This window comes from Pinus tabuliformis, chromosome Q, assembly GCF_031772625.1.
Source record: "Pinus tabuliformis cultivar Carrire ecotype Pingquan chromosome Q, CPIR1, whole genome shotgun sequence".
NCBI lineage: Eukaryota > Viridiplantae > Streptophyta > Pinopsida > Pinales > Pinaceae > Pinus > Pinus tabuliformis.
The window spans coordinates 519,382,194-519,391,863 of record NC_142296.1 but is presented as its reverse complement, the minus strand read 5'-3'; the positions used below and the strand labels follow the sequence as shown (position 1 = coordinate 519,391,863).

The following is a 9,670-nucleotide window of genomic DNA, read 5'->3' as shown; positions in this document are numbered from 1 at the left end:
AATGGAAAGTGTCGCACCGTAGCCACTAGGGCGTTATACTAAGCCTAGGGGTGGCCCAACGGTCTTATTAGTGGCTCCACCATCAGCACGAGTATCTTATCCAAATTACCCATCAGTAGCATACCTTATAGATCCAGCTCCAATCGATGATATAGTTTCATCTCTATACCCTGGTGACCCAGCACTAGTCCTAGAGGCATAGGCATTACTAGTAAAAGCTTCCCTTTGTGTGGATTTATATCCATATATGGCAGATCCATACCCATAAGTAGTAGAGACAGAAGCTACGGGAGAAGCAAAGGCGGAGGAGGCATCTAAGCCCACGGCACCTCGTCCATTTATAGAGTCTGTAACACCCCTTCCTGTTCCAAGAGCAAAGGCAAGAGTATAGACTATATAGGCATAGATAACTAGAGCAAAGGTAGCATACCTTCCAGATCGAGACTCAGATCACCTATCATCTTGCCCAACATACCCTGTTGATTCTATCGGTGAAGCAGTTGACTGAGTCACATATACTGATGCTTTTTATTGGGATTCTGAATTTAGAGATAAAGACCCATACCTTTGTGAGCAAGATCTCGATCTATCTCAAGAGCTTGAAGCAGAGCCTGTTGAAGCAAATGTTTATCCAGGACCAATAGCTTCAGTCTCCATTCTGACCTTAGTCTTAGACATTGAAGCTAGAAAACTCAACATCCTCAAGTTCATTCGTCTTAATAGAATTTGTGAAAGTCTAAGCTAATTATTAGTTGTATGATAGTACCTGGAAGATACCGCTTTAGTTGGTCAAAGGATTTCAATTACATAGGTTCAGCGCTGGCTCCTCAGAGAAGAATAACCCGAGGACCGATAGGTTGCATAAGCACGCTCGACTAATAAGGACCGACAATGGAGATCGACTGATAAGGACTAGCAATGGGGCTCGACTGATAAGGACCGGCAACGGGGCTCGACTGATAAGGATGCGTAAGTAGGCTCGACTGTTAAGGAGAGGACCTTTAGGTGCTCGACCAAAAGGGAGAGGAGAGGAGAGGAGAGGAGAGGAGAGGAACTTTAGTTGCTTGACCCCTGAGAGAGGACCGGAGGGACGGAGTCACTCACTATTCCGATGGTGAGGGGCTCGACTGATAAGGAGAGGAAAGGTCACTCTACCATGGCAAACAAGCCGGATTAGGATGGGCTTCATCTACACCGGTCAAATCAAAGTGTATTCTGGATCCTCCAATAGCTCCAGATGCAGAAAGGGAAGAGAACAGGACCTTTCTGTAAAAGAACTGCTGCTGATCTGTGATGCAAGGAAGGCCACGCCCCATGCATGCCATTACCACAGTAGTGCTAATGTTGGAAGGCGTATTAATCTACGTGGGCATTCTAAGATTCGCTTGCCTGCCTTTATTGTATTGCCAGAGAGCAATTTCTTGAGGGTGCCTCGTTGGGATTTATTTAGGGTGCGTTAGCACACTTGGCTAATAAGGCCGCCATCGACGGAGTTGCTCGACCAACGCCATCCTTTTCTTTAGGTTATTTCTTTAGTTAAGAAAGAAAGACTGGTAGGGGATTTCATTCCATTCAATAAAGGTATAACCTATTTATAAGTGGTTGGCTGTTTTCAAATTCTTATTCTTATATAGGCTGTCAATATTATATCAGATGCAGTTGGAACTCGAACCGAGCCGACCACAAGCTGTTTCTGGTCGTTGTACATAGCAATGAATGGAATGTAGTAGCACTAGAAGCAGCAGTTTCAGAAGAAGCCATCCATTGTTTCACCTTTCTTTCCCTTGACTAAATACTGGAACTTTCTTGAAATAAAGAAATCAATACCTCTCCATCCCTCGTAAGTGGTGATTCTTCTCCATCTCCAAGGGGTAGGGTGTGGAGTTCACTGCACCGACCCATTCCCCATCTGGGTCTCCCGCACTCCTCAAGTGTGCGACTCCATATGAGGACCTCCTTCCCTTCTGCCCACTCTCTATTCACACGGTTTCCCAAGCGGAAGGGTAGGAAGCAAGTACCACGAGCCCTCTGTCCCACACATCTATCCGGAAGCAAGTGTAGTTCACCAGTTCCACCGAGTGCTCCTATCTCTCGGCAAAGATCGTGCGAGTGTGCAGTTATGCCTCAGATGCTTCGCCATAGAATATATAAACCTAGTTCTCGTTCCTCTCTAGTGCACTCGCTCTAGATCTCCAACACACAAGGGAGGACGCGGTAGGCCCTAGCTCCTGCACACACGTCTAGCTGATCATTCCGCTGGCATCTCGCATTCACGATACCCGTTTCACTGCCGCTCGAGGATGTAGTTGTAGATACGTCAAGCCAAGGGTGGCTCCATATCTCCTTCTACGACATGCTGTTGTCGTCGCCATATTCTATGTGTCACTTGGTAATCTCTTCCTCGCTGCGGGTCTTTGCAGCACCTACCTCCGGAAGAAACGGAGGAATTCATTTAGTGACTTCGTGATCACCCTCTAAACGATCAAAATAAGGTAGATCTTGAAGATATGTTTTGTATTCCATTAGCTTCTCTATGCCTCTAGCTGGGTGGGCGCAGGCCTTTTCCCCCTAAGAATCGTATGTGCGAGTATCCTCGCATGCGGCTCATGCCATTTTTTACTTACAAGGTAGGTGGGTGGCCATTGGTGAAATGTCCCCTGTCTCCTGTGCGCATGGTTGTTGTAACCTTGGAAGCAAATTGGTGTGCTGTCTGTTGTACCGTAAACTTGCTCTATCTATTCATTGATCCATTTATAGGGATTTATCGCTCGACCCTCGGGGGGAGAGGGTCAGCCCCCCTCCTTTTCCAACCAAGAATTGATCCCCCTTCTCGCTCGGAAAAGGAATCGGCGATGGGGATTGTCAAGCTTCCAAATTGATGGCGACCGCCCTCTTGAATAAGTAACTAAGGGCAGTCGAGTGTACTATCCTTGATGTTTATTGGGTGCCCCTCTCAAATAAGTAACTAAAAGGAATTGGTCGAGCAACTCCATAGATGGCAGCCTTTTAGTCGAGCGTGCTAACACACCCTCACCCCCTAAAGAAATGGATTAGAAGGCCTCTCCATTTCCAATGGACCAGCCTCCCCTAGCTCTTTCACCGTCCGGGCTCAGCTCCTCCCGCAAACAAAGGATGCGCAAGGAGGCTCGACTGATAAAGAGAGGATGCGGAAGCAGGCTCGACCAATGGGAGAGGATTTTCCTATGCTCTCGGCGGAGGCCTACCACACTTCGTGCCTGCGGCGTTTTTTCCAGACGGTATTTGCCAGTAGTGCCATCCTCCCCGCTGGCTGCTTAGTATTCCAGGGTTGTCCCTTGTGCATTCTATTAGGTAGGCTATGACAGGAACAAGTGTAATTGAATGGGGTAGCAGGCAGGTTACACGTTCCACTATGCGGAGATGATCAATCGTGGGGTGTAGGTGGTGATAATCACCCCGGGGTATGCGCGCCCTTGACGGGCACTCCAGGACCCACCAACGCTCGTTCGGAGAAAACCCAGGCCGAGCACAACCAACTAACCAAGGTGGGGGACGTACCCCATTCCCCATACCTACAGTGTGGATAAGGAGGCCACCTTCGCAACCCTCTCCCTTCTTTCCCTTGGGGGCATTTTGCCCCACTTGAGTGGCTCAACCGTCTTTTGCCTGGTGCTCATGACACGCTATGGAAGTGGCACGCGCCACCCGTGCCAGGGGACCGAGCAGGGCGCCTACTAGCGGTATAGGAGCCGACTCGGCGCCAGCGGATTCATGCCGCACTGGAGTGATCCAATATGCGGTTCCGCACGTTCCACCACTTCTCCGTTCATTTCCAATACTGATCGTGAAACACCATGAGCAGCAGGATGTTGAGGTCCGAAATTCGAAGTGAAATTTCTGATTTGTTTGTTCCTAGTCGTCATGGGAGAGAAATTGATGAATAAGAAATGGATTATTCCCTTCGTTGTCCAATACCGACCGATGGAGAAAGCATCTTCCGATAACTATTATCTCTTTTGTTCAATAATGTGGCGAGCGAGAGCTGCGCATGCATAAATAATGGTGCACTTTTTGCATGCATGGAGAACACGCACGAAAGGCAGACGAACGGCGCCAGCCAGGTAATTGCTGCCGGCACCTAATTCGTCATTTTTATCTGTTTTTCGTCCCCACCCGGATGAACGAATAGGTAGGGTGAGTGATGCTCCTTCAATCGATAGGGGTTCTGTTCGGGATAAGGTCTTTCAATCAACAAATGCGGTTGAATTTCAGTAGTCGAGAGATAAAGGAAAGATGGGTACAATGAAAATCAAATTGGCTGGGTTGCAGAACACATATTGGTTGGAAGAAGCGGGAGGCTGGAATGCCGGGCCTTTCTCTTCATCTTTAGTGGTAGACCGGGCGCCACCTACCTCCTCTCTATGGAGAATCATTTTTAAGCCCTCGTCGGCATTATCAGATATATAACGTAACAAAAGAGATAGGCGGTTTTGCATGAAATAGTTACTTATGCACCGCGAGGCGAGCTAGTAGGTTAGGTTGTCTGCTACCACCTCTTATCGGGCGGGGTCGGGCATTTCATGCCCCCCACCAGGGATCGACCCTAATAAACTATTTCGTTCGTCGACCATTGCTTTCGCGCTGGCTCCGATTCCACTCCATTTCCACTGCGCGCCTTCCGCCTCCCGTTCCAAGCAGTATTTACTAACAGTGTTCGTACAATTCTACATAACACCGTTATCCCGGTTCTTCCATAATTGGTGTAGGTGGGAATTTGTGTAGGCTTGAGCGAGCATAGCGAAGGGAAGGATCTCCCTTGAGCATAGCGAAGGGTTATCCCTTTCCCGTAGCGAAAGGTTCTCCTTATCTTTCGTAAGGCCGGCGACAAAATAAGGCCGGCGCAGGACCGGCGCAGGACCAAACCAACCAAATAAGGCCGGCGCAGGCCATTTCTTCCCCTAAAATACGCGCAGGACCTTACCTTACTTAGAAGGGGTTGACCGGCGCAGGAAGGACCAACTCTTCGAGCTCTTTGAGGGGAAGAAATCAAGGGCCCAGTAAGGACCGGCAGGGGCTCGACTGATAAGGAGAGGATGTGGAGCACGCTCGACCAACAGGCCGACATCATGCCCCCGACAGGGTGAGGTAACAAATTCTCGATTGTTAAGGAGAGGGCTCGACCCACGCCCCCCCACCCAATAAGTAAGTTGAAATTTATTGCTTGCTTGACGTTAGGAAAGCAAGGTCCTAGAGGGGCTTGCGCTTCCTAGTGCAAGGACTCGACAGGGGGCTTGACTGATAAGGAGAGGATGTGGAGCATGCTCAACCAACGGGCCATCATGCCCCCGGCAGGGTGAGGTAACGAACGCTCGATTGTTAAGGAGAGGGCTCGACCAACGCCCCCCCCACCCAATAAGTAAATTGAAATTTATTACTTGTCCCGCACCGAGCAAGGACTAGTAGGGGCTTGCTTGATGCTACGAAAGCAAGGAACTTTAGTTGCTCGACCACCGGGAGAGGACCAGCAACAAGGCTCGACCATCGCCCCCCCACCCAATAAGTATATTGAAACTTTAGTTTCTCGACCACCAGGAGAGGACTAGAGGGACGGAGTTACTCACTATTCTGATGGTGAGGGGCTCGACCATCGTGCCCCCACCCAATAAGTAAATTGAAACTTTAGTTGCTCGACCACCAGGAGAGGACCGAAGGGACGGAGTCACTCACTATTCCGATGGTGAGGGGCTCGACCATCGGCCCCCCACCCAATAAGTAAATTGAAACTTTAGTTGCTCGACCACCGAGAGAGGATCGGTAGGGGCTCGACCAACGCGCCCCCACTCAATAAGTAAATTGAAATTTATTTCTTGCTTGACGTTAGGAAAGCAAGGACCGGGTGAAAAAAATGAGAGGGTTGATCAGGACCTTACTGGCTGGGTTGACCCAGGACCTGATAAGACCTTTCAGGCCCAGAATCAGGGGGGCCTTACTCTTCAAGTAGGTTCGCCTATAACGTGACAGGGCCTTGCCATGACTTATGTAACGAAATAAACACCAGGGTGCGTTAGCACACTCGACTGTCAAGGAGAGGAACGAAGTGCTCGACCAAAGGGAGAGGAACGGAGTACTCACCCGTCGTGGGTGAGGTACGGTTAGTGACTCGCCCCTATGATCAATCGAGTCACGGAGTTGCGAAGAAACCAAAATAGTGACCCATAACCCGATACCCCAAAAGACATAACTCCATAACACTACTGCTATTTTTAGCCCCTCAATCAAAGTTTCCATGGTGCTGTGTAACTTACTATTTTCCTTGCCCCCCGGAGGGACAAGCGGCTTCGCACCTTGGCTTTATTCTATCTATAGTTACCAAAATGATATGAGTAAATACGTTATAAAAGAAGTAATACTTCGTCAAGGAAGAGCCATGAAAAGCCGGGGAGAGAAGTACCAGGTGAGGGAGCGTGTGAAGGTGAGGCGTAACATATTTCAAGTTAAGTGTAACGTATTTCAAGCTAGGCTACACATAGGTATATTGAAAGCCAGGCATAACTATTTGACTTATCTCCTTGGCTTAGCTTTTAGGGGAAGAAATATGAAGCGTAACGTATTGAAAGCCAGGGCCATCGCTTTACTTATTTCATGGGGGGGGAGGGCTTGGTTGACAATGGGGTGCGGTGAATAACGGGATCCAAACCCGTGTTTACGAATTCACAATCTAACACTCTGACCTATTGGGTTATACTTGCCCTTAGACACGTTTATACTCGCTATCGGATCCGGACCGATACCCCATATTTTGTCATCGCTCTATTGCGGTGCATTCGGAGAATGCTGAATGGATAGGAAATGCGACCGCATGATGGAGAATGTGGATGCGTCTATTTCTCCCAGTTGGATTGAGATCTTCCTGTGGACACCTTATATATTTTGCATTAGAGATGGAAAAATGATGCATGATGAAGCAAACATGCATGATGGAGATGCATGCATTATCTACCAAACATCATGATGCATATTATACTATGACTTATGTTTAGAAGTGTACACCATGGTGCGTTAGCACACTCGACTGTCAAGGCCGCCATGGATGGAGTCACTCACTATTCATATGGTGAGGGTCTTTAGACACTCTTTATTATATCTCTAGTTACCACCGATCTATCTATTTTCCTTGCCCCCTGGAGGGACAAGCAGCTTCGCACCTTGAATGAATTACCAGCTGGAACGGAGTCAGTCACTATTCATATGGTGAGGGATTGTCATTCTCATTCTTGATTCTATCTATCTCTAGTTACCGAAAAGAAAGAAATAGAGATTACTTCATAAGGTAAGGACGGCAAAAGGCGAGACCACCTTGGTAAAATGGGTCACCTGGCTTTTTCAGGAATTTCTTGGCTGGATCTATCCACATGTCCAAGTTAGTGCCATAACAAGCTAACTCACCCACCCATTATAGAATAAAGGCTACTGGAATTAGTTCACGCAAGAAAGCCATAAGGCAGGCCGGATGGTAGGGCGTACCACTTCATCCACCAGCATGACTCCGCAGGCCACGGAGATATCCGCCTTCGTAATACCCTATGAATCGTAATGGATGGGAAGGTTCTGAAATGGGAGGGGAAAGGCTTGAAGTGACTTATCGGGAGGGGGGGCTGGGTTGACCCCAAAAGACTTTCCAGTTGAACACTCCGTAATAGGGAGGGTTGGTTATCCCTCTCCCCCTGGTCAAGAGTTCACTTACTCACCCTCATATTTCTTCCCCTCAAGAGAATAGCAGAGCGTAAGTTTCTATTTCTTCCCCTCAAATTCATTTATTCCAGTCATGAATGAGATATATTATATATGTCATTATGATTTTCTTTTTTTTTTGGGGTTTTATATATTGCTCAAGGCTGCCTCTAATTACGGAAATCAAGATCATTATATATGTCATTACGTTATCGGTTTCTGAATGAGGGATATTCAAAGCATATATTATATATGTCATTATGCACAAAGAAATTGGGAATATCCGATCACCGAGAATATATGGGCATATGTCATTATGGTTTCTCATCTCTTTCTTCCAGTCATGAATATCTCTCCTTATCTCAGGAGCATCTCTCTAGTTCAGAAATGACATATATAATATCTGGAATTATGACATAACTCAATACCACCCGAAAACCTACTATATAGGTCATTATGCATGAAGAACTTGCTCACATTCCAGTAGCAATATGCTTTCATATTATATATGATTCAATAGTTTTCCAGATGCATGAATTGATTGATCATATTCGATCACTGATTCTTCGAGTTGCAATAGCGGAATTCCTCTCCTTATCAGTTGAGCCGATGGCGGCCTTAACAATTGAGCATGCTTACGCATCCTACCGGTCCTTGCTTTCCTAACGTCAAGCAAGCAATAAATTCATTTGACTTATTGGGTGGCCCCTCTCAAATAAGTAACTAAAAAAGTGATGGCGGCCAGTCGAGCGTTCGTTACCTCTCCCATAGGTCGAGAGTTCGACAGGCTCACCCTCATCCATATGATGGATGAGCGATAAATCCCTCACCCTGCCGGGGGCATGATGGCGGCCCGTTGGTCGAGCGTGCTCCGCATCTTCTCCTTAACAGTCGATCTGATGGCGGCCTTAATAGTCGAGCATTCGTACCTCACCCTACCGATTCAATTTACTTATTTGGTTTCCCCTCTCAAATAAGTAACTAAAGAGCAACTAAAGTTTCAATTTACTTATTGGGTGGGGCGGGAGATGGTACAGAACTTTGTGGCGGAATGGTTAAGTTCTGTACTTGATCCTAACCATCAATAGTAATGGATAAGTTATTATGACATAGATAAGCAGGATGTCCATTACGTGTACGTGTGGGATAAACCAAATTTTCATTGAATTCAATCTTTCCATTGAAAGAGGCTTGTATATGCTCTGCAATATCACCAGTAAATACCCCCCCGGTATGAAAAGTCCTTAGTGTTAGTTGAGTAACTGGTTCTCCAATGGATTGGCCCGCAATAATACCTACTGCTTCTCCTAATTCAATCAAGTGACTGTGAGTAGTACTTCGACCATAACATAATTGACAAATCCGAGATATACTCTTGCAAGTAAAGGGGTCGTCACCCATATGATGGATGAGCGATAAATCGATGGCGGCTCGGGGGTCGAGCATTCATTACCTCACCCTATATTTATTACTTAGGGGCGGAGCCACTCACTATTCATATGGTGAGGACCAGAGGGGCTCGACTGTCAAGGAGGGGGATCACTCACTCATTCTGATGCCCACCACCCAATAAGCATCAAGGAAAGCACACTCGACTGTCAAGGAGAGGGACAGAGTCACTCACTCATTCCAATGGGTGAGGGGCTCGACTGTTAGCCCCCCCATTGAGAGAGAATCTTTCGTACCCATACGAGGGCTAATCTCCATGGCCTATATGAAAATGACATAGAGAGACCATATGGATGAAACGGGCATGCATGGCTCTTCCTGTGTGGAACCCCCTACCTACAAGGAAGGAATGACTAGCAGCTATGGGTGGCACTGCCTAGGGCACGTACACTGGGGCGGGGCACATACAACTGGCACACATGAACAACGCTTCTTTTCCACCTGTAGATTAGGCTCCTTTGATTATGCCCCTGACTTTGGTTAGATTTCCTAGCTAGGTCTTATCCTTGGA

The 9,670-nt window shown here is 47.3% G+C and overlaps 1 pseudogene; it reads left to right on the top strand.

Moving 5' to 3' along the window:
* The first annotated feature begins 1,178 nt into the window (after positions 1-1,178).
* LOC149220460 (uncharacterized) lies at positions 1,179-2,491 on the top strand (annotated as a pseudogene).
* The last annotated feature ends 7,179 nt before the right edge of the window (positions 2,492-9,670 follow it).